The sequence below is a fragment of the Gobius niger genome, assembly GCF_951799975.1.
Source record: "Gobius niger genome assembly, chromosome: 21".
Lineage (NCBI taxonomy): Eukaryota > Metazoa > Chordata > Actinopteri > Gobiiformes > Gobiidae > Gobius > Gobius niger.
Genome location: NC_136872.1, coordinates 9,883,207 through 9,901,959, shown reverse-complemented (window position 1 = coordinate 9,901,959; position 18,753 = coordinate 9,883,207). Strand labels below are relative to the sequence as shown.

Sequence of the window (18,753 nt, the reverse complement as noted above, 5' to 3'; positions counted from 1 at the left end):
TTTTTGTGGGGGCCCTTTTGTCTTGGTTGAGCGCCTGCCCTTAAAAATGTCTGTGCACCCCACCGCACATGCAGCATGAAAGTCAACCAGAGATGGCGCTGTAATCCAATAATGGTTATTTCCTATCTGTGAGACAGCCGCACCTAAGGATGAAACACATATACATATACAAAATGTTGCAAAACTTGGTCAGATTATATATATATATATATATATATATATATATATATATATATATATATATATATATATATTATATTATTATATATTATATCTCCACTTTAGTAGCTCCTATACGGCAGGCATCTCCAGTAGCTCTTGACCTCTTTCTTTGTAGCTCGTCAAATACTTCCTAGATTTCTACATGTACTTGTCACACTACGTCACATCTGTTTGCTTCGAACATAATCTGTAGTTAAGTAAAGTCGCCTGTCCCAGACTCCAAAGACTCCCTGCTTTCCGGTCTTGTACAATATTTCGAACGTGTGATGTCTTTTTCAGAGGGATTTGCTAATATCTAAGTCATGCCTGATTTATTGAGCTTTGAAACTCTAAAAACACTGATCACTTCAGTTATAAATAGCTTATTCAAAACAAAATAATCGCCCAAAAACTTCAGTCCGACCATCCTGCAGATCACACAGCTTTTTACTGACACAAAGTCAGTGCAAAATGGCCATTACCGCTAAAAGCCCAATCTCTTTCCTTTAATCGAACCTCCTCAGCGCTGCTTTGTAAAACGCTAGCATAGCGCAACATTAACAAGCGATGAAAGCTCATTGCCCTCAAAGTCGTCGAACTTTTTATCATATGCATCATTGCCCCGGCAGTGATCCCCTTCCAAATGCCACCATCAAAACGCAGACGTCCATAAATAAAAGGGGAGCAGAAAGGTTAGCTGTGGCAGGGGTCCGACTGTAGAAAGGTGAAAGGTTAAGTCTTAATGAGCGTCTGCCGGTGGGGGGGTTTAGACAGCGCAGATATAATGAGTGAGGGAAGGTGTGTGTGTGTGTTTCGGTGAACCATGACCTTGGCTTCCACGCCGGTCTCTCCGCCCCACTCTGGTTTACGCCGTCTTCAAATGAACGCCAAGGGTGACCGAGGAGTCTTTGATGTGCTTCATGAAATTACAGACACAAAAGAAGGAGAAATGGCCGATTCCAGCTCTAGTACAACAGCCAAAAAGGAATGGAATTATCACTAAACAAACAACTCATGACTGGCTCAACCTTTTGGGTAATTTCTCTGTTTGGCTCTTTTTTTTTCTTTTTTTTTACCGATGTGTCACTTTTTGATTGGCTTTCTAACATGAAAGGTTCAAACGGCAAAGCAGGCAGTGCAAGCAAAAGGATTTTGATTTATTTTTTTCACTCAAAAATGATTTGTCAAAACAGTTGTAGCTTGTTTTACTAATTGGGGCACAAAGGTTTATTTACACAGGGGTAAAAACCAGGATGATTTTAATCAGGAAGTGTCTCTCTTCTTGGATAATATGACTTATCAAGCTGAAAACAAAGCAATTTGAAAAATAGGCCAGTCTTTGGAACAAACTGTATCTTTGAAAGGACCTGATGTAGAAGATTCTCTGTCTGATCAAAACAAAGCGAAAGGTTGACATCAAGGTCTGGTTGATGCAGTTGGTTAGGTCTAGGTTCAGAAACACTATGTGCCTAGAGAATAAGACTGACTAGGGCTGGGTATTGATTCGGATTTCCCAAATTGATTTGATTCGATTCTCTTCACAAGGGCCCGATTCAATTCACGACTTGATTTTATTTTCAAGTTAAGGAAATCACGGAGCATCAATTTAACTTGGATATGGCAGACATTCTCAGAAGAACTAATGCTGCAAATAGTAGAAACTAAGTAGACAAACTTGCAGCTACCCAATTTTCATCACAATGTCTCTCTGTTCTCCTGAGGCCTAGGAAGTTGTGGGAGGACTAAGTTTAAAGCCCTGACTTCGCTCTTTCCAATGCAAAAAGGCCCTTTTGGTCCCGGATATATCGGCACTAGATCGGTCAGTACCCGATATTGCTAAATTTGTGAAAATCTAAATATTTATTCAAACATCCCGAATGACCAGGTTATTCCATCAGTGGATTTCTTCTCCCCTGATTGCACGGACATATTCCAAGGTGCCAATTGATGGAGACCGTTAGCATGATGAACAAATAATGAACAATGCAGATTTTGTTTAGCTGTTATCCCATCAAGCCTGGTCAGAAGTCAGAATGAAAACGTATAAAAGTGGCTTCTGATCCAAATGTTAAAACATATCCAGTTCTTTCTGCTTATTGTGGGTCGGGTTCATGTCTAACGGCCACTAAACATCATCTATTAAAGGGGCTAGATGCAAGTTTGCCATTTTTTACTCACTACTGCCACCTCAGGTCAGTCCAAATTAAGCTTGTGCATGACGACACTTCGGACCCGAATTAACACCTTTCTGAGTGACAGTGCAGGATTTTAGAGGCAGTTGTGGTGAACAGGTCTGGGCTCATTCTACACATTAGGACATGGCTGGAACATGTAGGGGGAGGAAAATACTTATTTTTAACATTTTTAAACTCTGTATAGTCCCTTTAATTTGTTTATTATGGAGAAACTTCAGAAATGATAAACGCCATGAAACGAACATTCTTACCTCGCCATAGTCGGCACTGGCTTCACCATTCAGGACCATATGGAGGGAAAAAGCTGCAACCTGCCACACAACACTAGCTTGGCATGCGCTATTATGGCTGACGTCGTAGCTAAGGGGCTACGTCGTAACTAAATACCCGAATTTCCGTCTTCATCAATGCCAGGTCCAACAAGTCAGTAGAGCGTGTGACCTTCTTGGAATATTGAAATAAACAAATAGGAAAATAGTCAATTCTTTGGAGCATGCTTTTGAAAAGAATAGATGTGGAAAAATAACCAGGTCTCACATACTTTGTGCTTAGCCGTGAAGAACACAATCCCCCGCATGTCCCCACCTGCCCGGCGGGACACTTCTCCCAGGCAGGCTCTGCAGTCTGACAGTTTCAGCGGTCATCTTAAACATGTCCATTCTCCCTCTTTTATACCCTCCGTTGTGCCCCGTCAGCCCTTTTCTCACATCCCTGTATCTCTGAGAGGCTCGTTGTCTCCCGCGGGACGGCCTTAGCCCGCAGTCACGGTCCGTCCGTGCCGGAGAGCTGCGGAGGTGTCAAAAACAAGCGCCCCGCCTGCGGTGCTGTAGCTTCATGTGCGGGATATGAGCGAGCATACATTACAGGTATACGTTTTCATTAACTCGGAGGGGTTTTTGTTTACATGGCTGCACTCAGCAATAACAAAGATGGTGTTTTTTAATTTCATGTGCCTCGAGGCCTGCAGCGGAGTTACTTTGGAGGAGGATGCTGTTAAAGAAGGGGGTTTTTTTTGGTTGTTGTTGTGGAAATTAGATTAAGAACGAAAGCTAGACAATAAAGTATCCTCCACCAAGTTCTGGGGATGAATAATGATGCTGGGATACTTTGAATATTTGGTCTGCATTTACGGACGGAGAAATTAACATTGCCTTTGAGATTCCTGCGTGCTAAGTGGCTAAAATGCTCCAAATACATGTGGGTCACTGGTTATTTGGAGTGAAGGTTACACTGTAATTATGAATTCCAAATTGTGAGATGATTTACAGCGTATGTGTTTGTACTACTTAAGGCGAGGCACTGCACGTGAATGGGGCAAAAAAATAAACAAAGAGAAGTCCATTTGGAACTTCTGCTGTACATTATTGACGTAAATGTGAGGTAAAAGTGCAAGATTTTTTGCCAGAAATGTAGGCGTTCTTCTCGAGCCACAATCTCAATGTCACAAAAAGGTCGTCCTCTTTAGCTTAAAAGCAGAACTAAGTAACTCATGCCCCAAGAGGCCATAAGCGCCACTGCCGGTGTCGTGGCATGTTGTGTTTTTTTCACTCATTAATTGAGAGTAGAGTAAATACTACACTCACAGAAAAGACAAAGGGGGAGAGGGATATTGTACATAATGCAACAACCCAATTACACAATGGAGATCATTTTTTCCTCTCAAACTTGGCTGTAAATACCATAGATATCATATAATAAAGGCCAGATGTCTTAAGGCGGAGTCACTTCCGGCGTCACCGGTGGCCATCTTGCCACAGGGAAGCTTTCTGGCGAGCTCTGCGGATCTGAAGTAAGTCACTGACACAAATCCTCTTATCTCGCTGAACTCTTGATGGATTTACAAACATAACATGTTGAAATTACAGATTTTATTATTCATTCATACGTATGCAGTGCCATAACTACATCTCTGACGTTTATATCAAACCAAACCTTTTGAAAATCTGTAGAAAATTGAGCAAATTCTGGTTATTTAAAAGGTACATGCACCATAATACACAATGTTACGAGTGAGCGAGCTCCCTGTGGCAAGATGGCCGCCGTGTGCGGACGTCGACCTCCATTGGCCAGCAGCGCGACATCTAGCCTTTATTATATGATATCTATGGTAAATACACCTAAAGTGGCGCTAGCCTTCAGCTAGCTTTGCCCGTTAGCCTGTTAGCTTCCCCTTCATGATTCTATTAGTGTGTATTGCGCCTCTGACCTGGAGACAGGGAAGTTGCAAGGGTGGTTTTCTTGCCAGAGACACCAGGGGGAGAAGAAAGACCCTTCAATCCTCCCATCAACACTTGTATCACCCCCAGAGGGACTACAAAAAGGATTTATTAAGGTAAACACATTACTTAGTTCTTCTTTAAGTCATATGCCTTCTCTTTCTCCACGAATCCACACACGTTCATCAACAGAAGATTATCGCAAAGAAACTAAAACCACATCGTCTGCGTTTTGCCCTCTATCCTCTGCTCCCAGTGAAACACCAAATGTATTTCAAAGCTGATACTCAAAGAACTCTACCAGTGACCCCCCCACGATCATCTGAACGGACTTGAACTTCTGGCAGGCACGACTTTCGGATCCGGTTTTAGATCTACAGCGTTTGTTTGATTTAGAGAAGTGCGTACTTGGCTAAATTTAGTCTCGGACACAGGAAATAATAGTGTAGATTTGGTGCGACAGGTTTGGCAGACGGAGCACACAGTGAAAAGTATCCCGTGGCGTGTTCGTGCCTGAGTGAGGAGGGGAGCGCAAAGGTATAGGCGAACCGTTTTTCTGACTCACTGGCCCCGTCTGCCTTTGTTGGGGACCCCCAGGGACTGAGTCACCATTGTGCCGCGATATCTCCGGAGCCCTCCCTTCTGCCGCTGATCTGTGAGATGTGCAATTGCTCCCCGAGCGCTATTCCAGTCTGTTCTCTGACTTATTTTCAGGGGAAATGTAACCAAGCAACAGGTTTGGGGGGAAATTTGAAGATTCCTCACTGTCACAATACTACACATCCAGTACATTGGGCTGTCGAGTTGTTTTTATTTTTTTATTTTATTGATGCACCTTCAGCTTTCAGTTTTTTTTATATATATATTTTCACTCAGTACGGGAGTATCTTTCAAATGCAAGTATTTTGCTTTGGGCAGGTATTTGGTAATAATCTCAACACACAACACATCTTTATCACTATCTTACATTTTGTTGGATGGAAAATGCAAACTTGATCTAAAACAGTGGAAACAAAATATCCAGCGGACTCGCTTCCTGATTTTCCCGTAAACCCCTCCCACTAAACCCTCCAATAGCGCAGAATATATGATCGATCGTCCTAAACATCGGCTGCTTCAGTGTTACTATCGAACATTATACTACGCTAATCTTAACTACAGCAATAACGAATTCATTTACTGCAGCGAACTTTAGAAAAGAAAACAAGTCGGGAGCGGTTCATGGCAGTTTGCTCTCGGTTTGCATGCAATTTGAGGACATTTTGCATCGATAATTCAGAGATTTTGATTACCGATTATCTCATTACCGTATTTTCCGGATTATAAATCGCTCCGGAGCATAAGACGCACCAGCCAAAAATTGCAGAATTGAGAAAAAAAAAAAAAACAGGCTGAATAGGCGTAAGGTATGCTAACGTATTGATTGTAGCTCCATGAAGCATAAACAACCAACTAATGTATGTAATGATATGTAAACATGAACAGTTATAAAGAAGATACCAAACTCTCCATCTCACTCCAAATCAGTAAATCCATTGAAATCTTCATCCTCGGTGTCACTTCTGAACAATCGCCTTGGCAACTACCTGGGCACGGAGGCGGAACTGCACCGTTTACAAGCCTCTCCCGGCATCACGTTGTTCAAGCTCTCATTTGCAAAGTCGTTCCTCTAGCTGTGGCCATCTAGCTTTTAGCCCGTGATCAGCTTGTTTTGTTTTCTTCGCTCCGGAGTATAAGACGCACCCCCTGCCAAACTATGAAAAAAACTGCGACTTGTAGTCCAGAAAATACGGTAGTTTGCGTTGGTGTCTGCCCGATTCGACTGAACATAAGCACTAGCCAACCACTTATTTGTTGATTTGGCGCTGTGGTTTCAATGATGGGATTAAACTCCTTTCATTAGTCCTCATCAGAGTATCTTGAATCGCTCCGACACAAAACATTATTCACCATTATTCTGTGGTTCAGCAGAAACTGACACGGAAATGCTAGCTGACTGTAGCGAGCACAGTGGAACTCAATAGAGACGAGCAAAGTCTGTCAAAATACAACAATATATGGGTGGTCAGTCGAGACACAGCCCTATTGCTCTCCACAGCTGTTTCAATAAAGAGAGGAAATAATGAAGAAATTACGTTTTCACTTCAGAGTTCAAGAGTTCAGTTCGTTTTGGTTTTTGTAGTATATTCAATGCAATTACTGATGCTTTGTAATATACGCTACCCCGAATCTCTCGAAAAGAACATCGTGGGCCGTACTTTCCCGCAGCTCGGACACAAACAGATGATCCCGTAAATGCGTTTGGTTCCATCTGCGCAGCCTTAAACTCTGGACGGCTTTCCTTTTGAGCTCCATTACCGTCAGTTTGTGCTGCGTCAGACCTCCGTGCAGCAGATTTTTAACAAGACTCTTTAACCAAGGCTTGTTAATTTCATTAAAACAGAGCTGGCGGGAGATCTCTCTTCGCTCTCTCTTTCAGACGGGGCAGGGCAGGAGGGGGGTAGAAGAGGCTGACATCTCCCCCGCACCACCCAAGGCCCCTATCTCCACTGTCAGGGGCTCATAAAAAATGCATCGGACAATGGGCAGACTGCTGACGAGCCGAGCCTCCCTCCCCTCCGCCACCTCCTTTGAATCGGCGAACTGATGTCCAATTAGCCTTTTGAGGAACGGCGAAAGCTCGGGGAAAAAAAGAAAAGAAAAAACACCAGCGGCGCCCACGAGATATCAGGACGTGGCATAATGAACGCAATCAACAATAATTATGGGAAATGATGGCGCTCCCTGCCTCGCGGCGTTATTAGGCGGGAAGGGCTGCTTTCTCGCCGCACTGCCGGTGACCTCCGCGGTTTTTGGAGCCGTCCGGAAGCAAACGGATCCCCCGCCGCGCCGTCATCTTTCATCCGCGAGTCCTCACACAGCCAGGAGGATGTTCTGAGGGCGCTAAAGAGACCGTCAACTTGTTACGGCGCACTTCACTGGGGAAAGTTTAAGGATGCGAGTGTTTGAAAAGTTGTGACGCAGGTTGAGGGAAAGGATGTGGCTGCAAAATGTAGTCAGCGTGTCATATTAGTATTACATTTTCACTTTATCCAAGAAGCTTTCATTTTATTTCAGCTGTCCAAGTGTTTTACAAGGCCGCAAACAGGGTTTCATAGTCCTCAACATTGGCAACATTGGTTTCTGCTTACCCTTTTTTATCATTATTATTATCGAACACTTCAGAGGAAAGGAGTGTTGTAGGCAGGGGTGTAGCACCAAATTCTGGGCCCTGGGTACAAACTATCTTGGTTACATTACAGAATCCACCTCATCAAGTCACTGCAGAGTTGAAGCGCACGGTGCTGAACACCGGTGTGGGCTGAACCATTTGGCACATTTTTAAAGGGGTGTCAGGGCCCTGAGATATTATCAATCATTGTTGTTTGTGCAAAATTCTGTGTAGCAGCCATTGTGTTTTAGCCCGGTTGTGTTCAGTTCTTATAGCATCAATTATGAGGAAACTATAGAAAGTACAATACAGAACGCTTTTTGCAGCATTTTTGAGGGCCCCTACCCTGCTCTGGGCCCTGGGTACTCAGTGCCCTTTACCCCCCCAGTCCGACGCCCCTAGTTGTAGGTATGGTTCACTTTTTTGTTGTCAACAAGGCCTATGATGAAAAGTGCATCATAACTACTGTGAAATATGGAGGTGGATCGCTGATGCAACTGGCTCCAGCAGAATAAAGTGAAGGTCCTGTCCATCTCAGTCTCCTGACCTCAATATCATCAAACCACTGTGGGGAGAGCTCAAAGGTGCAGTTCATGCAAGACAGCCAAGGAACTTACAGGAACTGGAGGCTTTTTGTCAAGTGGAATGGGCCACTTTACCATCAGAAAAAAAAACTCATCCACAACTACCACAAAAGACTCCAAGCTGTCATTGATGTTAAAGGAATAGGCCACCGTTTTTACATACTGAGATATGTTCTTACCTTAGCTTGACTTTACTGCGTGGACGTCGAAGTGCTTCTGGTGGTATTACACCTTACAATATGGTTCCCCTTTTTATCCGCTTTGAAAATCAACATGTACTTGGATCGCGTAACTCTTCACATAACCGTATTTCAATAGGGAAAACGTGAAAGAGCTTGGTCACTTCTAACTTCCCTCCCGTTTGGCCCCATAGCGGAGAGGAGGAGAGGCTTTTGCTAACACCGTCTGTGCTCTGTTTGCGTGACTCAGGGCCAGGGGCGGATCTAGAGGGGTGGCACGGGGTGGCAGCTGCCACACCAGTAAAGGTCTTGCCACCTCATTGATTTCAGCAAGGTTTTGTCCTTGTCTGGAACTGTCTAAATTCTAGTGTAGTAATTTACCTGGCACGTCATAAATGCATTGTTTCAAGGACGAGTTGCAATCCAGATCTTCAAAGCCTGATTCATTTAATTTAAGATTATTTTAATAGTTTTTTTGGTCAGTATTAATGTCATGTGATTTAAAAATTGCCTTGCGATCAAGCAAAACTTGCCCCCCTATAAACATTTGACATTGTAAAATGTGTTGCCACCCCAGAAATGATCCCTGACCCTGCTTGCCACCCTAGGATTTTTTTTCTAGATCCGCCCCTGCTGAGGGTGAGCATAAAGACCAGATGGTTACGCATCAACTCGTCTAAGCTCAGGTAAGAATATATCTCAGTATGTAAAAATGATGGCCTATACCTTTAAAGGGGGCAATACATATTATTAAAAACTGGGGTATGTAAACTTTTGATCAGGGTCATTTTGGTACTTTATTTTTTCATAATGATTTAATAAGAGCAAACTCTCTGTTTTTATTATTCACCATAAATGGCCTCAAAGCAACCCCCGTCCCTTGTCCAGCTCCAGAGTTAAAAACATGGTCAAGATGGATTTGAGGGCTGTTGTGCATGTTTTAGGGACACCAGAAGCCTTTCATTTGTCATGTGTCGCCTTCATTTTGCCATCTTAATAATCTCACAAGAAGCCGACATCGCATTTGCATATTTATTTTTCAGTTTAATCTTCTGTGACAAAAATCTAACATCACTGTAACAATAAGATAGATTGTTGTTTTCAAAGTGTGCCATTTTACAGTTTACACAACAACTCCCCTATTGGGAAAATTATACCAAAACTCCCTGTGGTGGTAGAAATGTGGTGCGTTCAGGAGCGATAGAGCCAAATCACTCCATAATTATTTATTTTTTTGCAAAACACTCTTTGATAGACGAGAAACTGCACCAAATTCTACTGATTTCGCCGTGTTCTTTTTTTTATTTTCAGCCTGCATTCTCCTCCCTGACATTTGGCTGTGCGCCTTTGTCCCGCGAAGCCAGGAGGCAGCGAAAAAGCCCGTCTAACACATGCAGCCGGGGGCCCTGCTTCCTCGGACGGACCCCGTAATGGACTCGGATGGTTTTGGAAGAGTGGAAGGGAGCGCAGCCAGGTGAGGAGAGGCCAGGCCCGGCGCGGCGCACGGCGAGAATACCAAGTGCCGGCTGTAACCTGCGGGTGAAACCGTGCCGGGGCAGCGGCTCCGGGCTGCCGTCGGGAGGCCCGGGGGTCGATGGAGATCAAGAAAGAGCGGACCGGGGAAGCACGGATTTGTTGTAGGAGCGTGCGCCGGCAACAGCTGCTCAATTATTAACTCACTACGAGACGTGTTTAAAGGTATCACGGCTAAATGATCACCCGCCTCGGTGCCAGTCAACTCCCCGAACAACATGACCTCACCGCCTTTAGGAGTGGCGGTGAGCGGTTTAGGACGCCATATTGGATTTTTAAAGAGATTGTTCACTTGAAAATGTCCTCGCTTTCTCTCCTCATTTTCCCGGATCTCAGCCGCTAATCAGAGTCTAGTATCCTCCCCCGTTGACCAATGGGAGGAGCTTTTCCTGTGAACCAGCTTGTCAGGAGGAGGGGGAGGAGCTTAATCCTAAGAAACTAAGAAGGGCTTTCGGGTTAAAGAGGGGAGGGATTTGACTTTTAACTTTAAAATTTCACTATCTCTCCTCACTTTGCAAACTTGCAGACTATCACTTTAAGCAGATATACGCTCTCCATGGCCGACTTTTGCATGTTTTTTGCTGAAAAATACGACAAGTATTCCAGCGAAACAGCTGTGCAGGCGGTCTCCATGAAGTTTTTTGACTTTTTACATCAAAGTAACTTCAACATTAGCACCGCAACAAAATGAGAAAAAGACAAGGAAATGTGAACCGCGGACCCGCTCACGTAAGTTACTGGAACAGAGCGGGGCCGATGTATTATCTTCGTATTTCTGATCAAATAAACCCGATAGCCCCATGATTGAAGCGCTATGAACGACAGAAGTTTTACATTGATGAAATGAGCCACGCTGCACGTGTTTTTTTTTTTTACCACACGAGGCACAAATGCATAAATGAGCCCAATGCAGGAGAGAGTCGTGTTTTTGTGCTGTAGTATCGTATTATTAGTCAAAGTTGAATCTGTCACAGATTTGGCATCACTGCTCTCTCATGTCAGAGACGCCTCTAGACTCAGTGAAAAACTATAATACTGTCTATATTCCAGTACTGTAAATAAGAATTCATTAGTATGACGTCAACAAAAAGAAATATACTAGGAAGGAAGTAGTAGTAGTAATATTATTCTTTTTTTCTTTTTTTTAAAAAATAAGTTGTGACACAGATGAACAGAGACAGACCTGCTTAGATGATGGAACTGTAAAAACAAAGAGCTTTAGAAAAAGGTGGAGACTCAAACCCAAAGTAAAACTCATTATTTGATTTATATTTATACACTTGTATATTGCTTGGTAGAGTTAATACATTTTGGCCAGAACTGGGAACTGTTACATTGAGTTCTTGTCACAAAATAAAGTGCAAATATATATACATAATTATCGGTGTCATTATCGGTTATCGGTATCGGGACATGCAGAATTATCAGTTATTGGTTATCGGTTCAAATTGGCATTATTGTGCATCACTAATAATAATGAGCTGTAATTTAAAAAAAAAAAGCCCAACTGGACTGTAGCCTGATAAATAATAAAAACGGATTATACTTGTATTGCACTTTACAAGCCTGTGTCACAAGTTTTTGTTACACTGCAGTCACTATTCAGTCACTCAACACTTGGTGGTGGTAAGCTACTCTTGTAGCCACAGTCGCCCTGGGGCAGACAGACCATTTACCACATGGCTATAATGTGCTGTTTACATCCTGATCTTTTATTATGTCAGTGCCCTCTGCTGGACGTGTGTGGAATTCTTTCCTTTTTAAATTTAACGGGACTAGAAGCATGTTGGTCATTTTTATACTCACTACTGCCACCTCAGGTCTTACACATAACTGCATGTTCTATATTAAGCTCGTGCAGGATTTTAGAGGCAGTTGTGGTGAACAGGTCTGAGCTCATTCTACACATTAGGACATGGCTGGAACATGTAGGGGGAGGAAAATACTTCATTTTAACATTTTTAACACCCTGTATAGTTCCTTTAAGCTGCCCCCTAGTGGCTGGAGTGAGCTATTAATTCATAACTCCGCACAGGAATGGGCGAGAGACTTACTTTTTCTTTTTACATACTCTGGAATTTGGGCTCTACGTGTCACGGGCCGGATTGAATGGGCCTCGTGTTTGACTCTATGGTGGCCAGTCCATGTGTGAGAATGATGTCTCATGCTCCCTGAACCACTCTTTCACAATGTCAGCCTATTTTGAAATCAATGAAGTCCCATCTCATCTCATCTTAAATCCCTGCATTGTCATCTTGGAATACACCCGAACTTTTAGCGCAAACAAAATCCAGGTGACAACTTTTTTTATCCAAGTAAACGACCTACCTCACTACTGCAGATTTTCATTTTTATGCTAAATTGTAAGAGTATTCAAATGAGCGAGAATCAAGTTTTTTCTTTATTACTCCTCAAAACAAATCTAGATTATTTTGTCCTTTAGACTTTTGCGCTTCCATGATTCCATTTACTGGATTCCTGAGTTAAATACATTTCCACTATCAAAAATATACTATTCGTTTTTAAACTTTTCCCCTTCCCCGGCATGTACAATCATTCTTTCCCCGACACCTGCAGGATATCAATGTGGATTTGAATTTAATTTCTTGGATAATCTGCGCGACGGAGATGCATTTGATCTCTCACCTGCGCTAAGACGAGTGACATTTGGAAAACATTGGAAGCTTTGATTAGTCGTACGTGGGCGTATTCTCCCGAGCATCGGATATGAGAGACACGCCACGCGGCAACTGTTGTGAAGGAGGGGAAAAGTTATTACTCCCTGTCTCAAGTCATTTGTATTAAAAGCGGTGCGCGGCGTCTGAATATGTGGTGCGCCGATGCAATTAATGCTGGCGGGCGTGCTGTGAAAATGTGGAGAGTGTGCGCCGGCGAACACCTCCGGTGGGACCTGGCTGCCTCATATTCTTGTCAAATCCGTAAAGTCTGAAAAAGTCAAGAGTTGCTCATGCGACACATATTGAAAGGTGTCGGGCAAATCATTTCCTGTTACATGGGATCACACGTATTCCAGAGTGCCAAGTGGAAGGAATCCGGAAAATCGTGTTCATTTTAGTACGTCGAATATTTCAATGGCGCACCTGTTGACGCGCGAGAAGTGAATGGCACGATTTGGAGATGTTTATGGGGGATGATTATCTAGAACGGGCTTAATCTTTCATCGCCTTCAACAAATGATTCAAAATGGGTCATGTACTTTGACAAAATTGGGTTTAACGTAAAAGAGATTGAATCCAGATCCTGATACGAACTAAAGCACGAGGGCTGCCAACCTTTTGCTGAACCTTAGAATGAGATTGTCCCAGGTGGTGTGTGTGTGTTCTTGTAATTACAACCTTGTGAGGACCAGTTTGAGTTTTTAACCAACAGAGTGAGGACATTTTGGGTGGTTTTCACTTATTTTAAGGACCGTTTGAGGATCAAGATGTGGTTTAATGGTTAGGGTTAGAATTGGGTTTAGATTAGGGTTAGGATTAAGGTTAGGGCCTTAGGGTTCAGGGTTAGAGTCTGGGTAAAACATTATGTCTATCCGTGTCCTCACTAAGATAGTGGTACAAGATTGTAAGTGTGTGTGTGTGTGTGTGTTCTTGTAATTGCAACATTGTGAGGACCAGTTTGAGTTTTTAACCAACAGAGAGAGGACATTTTGGGTGGTTCTCACTTATTTTAAGGACCGTTTGAGGATCAAGATGTGGGTTTTAGGGTTAGGGTTAGAATTGGGTTTAAATTAAGGTTAGAATTAAGGTTAGGGCCTTAGGGTTCAGGGTTAGAGTCTGGGTAACATTATGTCTATCCGTGTCCTCACTAAGATAGCGGTACAAGATTGTAAGTGTGTGTGTGTGTGTTCTTGTAATTACGACATTGTGAGGACCAGTGTGAGTTTTTAACCGAGTGAGGACATTTTGGAAAGTGAGGACATTTTGGGTGGTCCTCACTTATTTGAAGGACCGTTTGAGGATCAAGTTGTGGTTTTAGGATTAGGGTTAGAATTGGGTTTAGATTAGGGTTAGGATTAAGGTTAGGATCAAGTTTAGGGTTAGGGTTAGGATTAAGGTTAGGTTTGGGGTTAAGGTTAGGGTTAGGGCCTTAGGGTTCAAGGTTAGGGTCTGGGTAATACATTATGTCTATGAGTGTCCTCACTAAGATAGAATTATAAACGTGTGTGTGTGTATGTAACACGGACTGAACAAACTTTGAAACAAATGCAGTTGAAACTCGGGCGGTCTCGGGTCAATCCATAGGGTGCTCCAACATGTGTGAAAACGCCCTTAGAAGCAGAGAAGCACAAAGATATTGCAAATACTGCAGTTTGTGTTTCAAACGTAGTAATATGTTCAGATAAATTGTGTCTCTAACAGGCCTTTGTATGAAGAAATAAATGAAATAACTCCCAAGACATTTAAGTAGATTTCCAAGAACAAAATCTGACCAATCGAGAATTGTCCAGCTGCCACGACTTATGACTTTTTGTCATTTGAAATATCTTAATTGCTCATAATTTGCAACATTTGATGGCTTTTGCTCGCTGACCAAAATGTCCTTGGCGTTTAATTAGGCAGATAGTGCAGGAAAAGTTGCTTGGGTTGTAGAAATTGGAATGGTATTTAAGGCGCGACTCTTGAGCAATCAAAACACACCCAGCCATTTGTGTAGCGGAGTTTCAATCAAAGCAGCCGACCATGGCTGTCTGTGCCAATAAATCATTTACCAACTTTGCTTCATGCTACAAATAATAATCTGAACATTGTAAAGTTGATAAAAATGAGTCAAGAAAACATCAGACATCACTGAGGGTTATATGCTTTATGAAACAGGTAGGCTTTAAGTGTTCGTTTTGTTTTTTAATTCATTGGTTTGTGTGTGGAAAAAATGCTATTGTAAAAGTGCACACAATGCCACATAGTATTTCGTTTAATCAAATCAAGGGTATTTTTCTTGTGACAGGTATTTTCTACCAGCTAGAAGGTGCTGCTGCGTTTGTTCATTGATAGGTTTCCCTCTCTGCGCTCCGCAAAGCAGGGGCAAGCTGTGTTTCTAAGTGGGAGCTGGGTGAGGTATAAGGAAACGGCTTCTTAGTTTTGAAGGAATAATGCATGAGAATGTCCCGCAGCATTTGAAGATGTTAATGTGTGCTGTAATCAGAGCTAAAGGCGGTCCGATGTAATATTAGAGTGTGTGACCTTTTTTTATGTGACTTTTTTTCGGTCAGGCAATGTAGTTTCTGCAGAAGATTCTGTGCCACCGCTCCCTATACGCTCATAACGCGCTGTGCGTCGGGCACCACGTCTCCCAGGGGCGCCTCATTGAGGCCATTGTGACTGAATGGCACCGCTGGTTTATTAAAGGATCTGTACCATGCTATTTTAGCCATTCCAAAGTAAAGTGTAGGCTTTCCTATGATATATTGTACCTCTACCACTATGGAGTACTATTTTATGTGATAAATATAAGTATTTTCTGGAGGTATTTTTCAAACCTGGAAGACACAACGCTTTAATTCAGTTAACTCCGCCCCTCTCTCCGCTCACACAACTTTAGCAGAAGTAGAAATATAAATACACAGCAAAAAGTGAGGTTACTTCACGATGCAGTTATAAGGAGTTGACATCTGCAACACAGCTTCATAAATGGCTAAGACACAAGCTAACAGGCGTTTGGATCAACTCACCGCTCCATCGCTGTTTACGTTAATCCACTTTGATTCTGGTGAAGGTTCACCAAATATCCATCAGTGACAGCCACAGAAAAACACTGTTTTGGCTGACAGTCGCCGAATCTCGGAAAGAAATTCCAACTTCTGGCGGGTGGCCTCTTCAGGTGTCCAGAGTAGGTTAGAAAGAGCTCCATCTTCACAGCTTCCAGTGCAAACATGACATCTGTTCAGACGCTCAGGGGAGCGTTTGTTTTGTCCGCAGGGGCAGCGCTGACCTGGAAGTGCCCTTTTATTTCTTTTTTATTTATTTCTTACAACAGAAATAATGAAAAAGCTGTTTTACAAATTAAAATAGGGCCGTCAGCATAGAATTAAGACATTACAGACGTCGAGCACTTCTGTTCCGCTCTGACGACACAACTGAGCAAGTCAGTCGTTTGAGCAGCTGCTCCGCCCTCTCCTGGTAGAGAGCAGGATTCAGGAGGATTGCTTAGAACTGTGTGAATGAAGCCAAAAAAAAAAAAACACTCTGGGGGTGTTTTTTATAAGGAAATAGCATAACAACATAGTTCAAAGCTCAGAAAAGTCGATTTTGCATGACATAGCCCCCTTTGCCGCAGCTGACAAAAAACATTCTGCATTCAATGAGAACGATGAGAAAGAAGAGTTACTGTATGTGTGCCATACAAGATGTGTGATGATACAAGGCACGTAGGAATCTCTGTGCCGCGAGAGACAAACACGGCCCGCTCGAACAAAAGTAAATTCGCTGCAAACTTCGTCCAGATCCTGACAAAACATTAGTGCCATGTAGTGTTCTCATATAGTGTTCTACAGAGGAAAGAGGCAGAGGCACAGAGAGGGCAGACAAGTGTGAGCTGAAGTGTATTAAACTGTTCAACTCAATTATTTTACAAATAGTATTGGTGTAATTTCGAGAGCGTGTTTGATTTTAATGAGCTACCCCTCATTTTTATTTTATCCAAAAATAAAAACTTTTTTTTGTTGGGGGGGGAGGGGCTATGTCGCCTCAAACATTATTCCAAGTATAGTCATGAAGAGGGAACACTGTACTGCTGAAAAGCTCTAAAGGTACAATACAGCATACACAAAGGATGAAACGCTCATCCTTTTTCAAAAACAACCTCCGAGTTGGACCCCGGCTTTTCATCACTGCAGAAGTGTATCAGCGGTGGGGCCTTTCCGCCCGCTCGTAAGTCATGTACCCGCGCACCACTCCATGGAAGCAGCCATTCCAATCCGCCGTTTCATTGTTCAGAAGCATGTTGCGGGTAACAAATGGACCTCGGCGGACACTTTCATCTGTCCTCGTGCCATGTTGGTCCGCTCGCATGCCCTGACGCAGATATATATATATCCAAATGCGCGCCGAGCTGTCAGGGCCGAGGCGAGGCTTGGCTACGGTCGTGGTGGTGGTGGGGGTTGAGTGCTTTTAACAGAATGAGACCGCATCCCTTTCCCACAGAAATCAATCAGATCTGTCAATGGCCATCGATCTGCTGTGGGGTGTATCCAGCTCACCGGGGGCCGGATTAGGAGGTGGTGTTACTTTTTCTTGGAAGGGGAGGGGGTTGTTGGTTGCTGCCTTAGCCTTAGCTCCTGTCTGAACCTCGACATAACGGCACATCATCTTCCACGTCCTGGAATACACGGCCTTGTTAGCCTCTGCGGTCACCGGGAAACCAGTAATTGAATAACGGTAAAAGACAGGCGGCGCACGACGTCGGCCCGGGCACATGGTGTGTTCCCGCTCCGGTCTGTCCACTTAGGCGATAAACACTGGGCACATTGGAGTTTAAACGAGGGATCTGGAAGGGAGGACATGGTTCGCCAATCAAGCTAACACAAGGATTAGCGGAGAAACAACAAAACACTTGATGCGTGCTGTCTGCTGCAGGGACGTCCGTTGTTTTTTTTTTCCTCTATTGCGGTCTCAAAAAGTGACGCTTGCCCTGGAGCACTGTAGCAAAAGTTAGAAAACATCACAGCATATGAGATCACATATAGCGTGCTGTACGACTGTGAGTGGGCAATTGAGGTTTTCCAGTATTGGTTCATGAGCAATGGAGTAAACAATGTTAATGCAGGTTTCTTGTTACTTGGCCTTTGTTTCCTTGACTTTGTGGCATAATACTAGACACAAGACAGATTTTCAAACTCCATCAACTCCATCATCGCTGTTTTGCCGGCAATCAAACGTTTAATTCCTGCAACCCTCGAATGCCTCATACACTTCTCTCTGTGTGCTTTATTTAAAAAAAAAAAAAAAAAAGACCTGAACGATCCCTCTTGGTATTGGATTATTAAATAAACAACATGGGCGACGGTGGCGCAGATGGTAGAGCGGGTCGTCTCATGATTGGAAGGTTGGGGGTTTGAATCCCGCCTCCTGAAGGTGTACAGGTTGCTGTGTTCTTAGGCAGGACACTTCATCCACTTTGCCTCCATTGTGGGTGGGTGGGTACCTTGCTGTAAAGCGCTTTGAGTGCCTAATGTAGTTGGAATATATAAGTTGACACCATTCATCATGAGGATTTCAGCTGCATCAGTGCAGGTTTGTCAGTTCACTATCTTTTGTCATAATGCTAAACTTAGCCGCTAACTGCTGCTTTAAACATTTGCGAGACCTGCACGGGTTTGTGTTTACACTGCAGTAACCGGGACTGCAGAAACTAGCTATTTAGCTATAATCTGGTGCAGAACATATCTATCTATGAGCTTAATGTCTGTCCATTCCAGTCTGTCAAAATGGAGTAGCTGAGGGTATCTTTAAAGCAGTACTAAGTAACTCGTGTACTCTAGAAGCTATAAGTGCCACTGCAGGTGTCGTAGCATGTTGCGTTTTTTTACTCATTAATTGTCCGTGAGAGTAAATACTACACTGATAGAAAAGACAAAGGGAGGGAGGGATATTGTACATCCAATCAAACAATGGAGAT

General features: G+C 43.3%; 1 long non-coding RNA gene across 1 annotated transcript in view; it reads left to right on the top strand.

Annotated features, from left to right (window-relative positions):
• Positions 1 to 14,314, top strand: part of LOC306980451 — a 457,917-nt gene extending 443,603 nt beyond the window's left edge. The window contains exon 3 of the long non-coding RNA XR_013794024.1: positions 14,272 to 14,314. This is a non-coding gene — a long non-coding RNA (uncharacterized lncRNA). The remainder of the gene's footprint in view (positions 1 to 14,271) is intronic.
• The last annotated feature ends 4,439 nt before the right edge of the window (positions 14,315 to 18,753 follow it).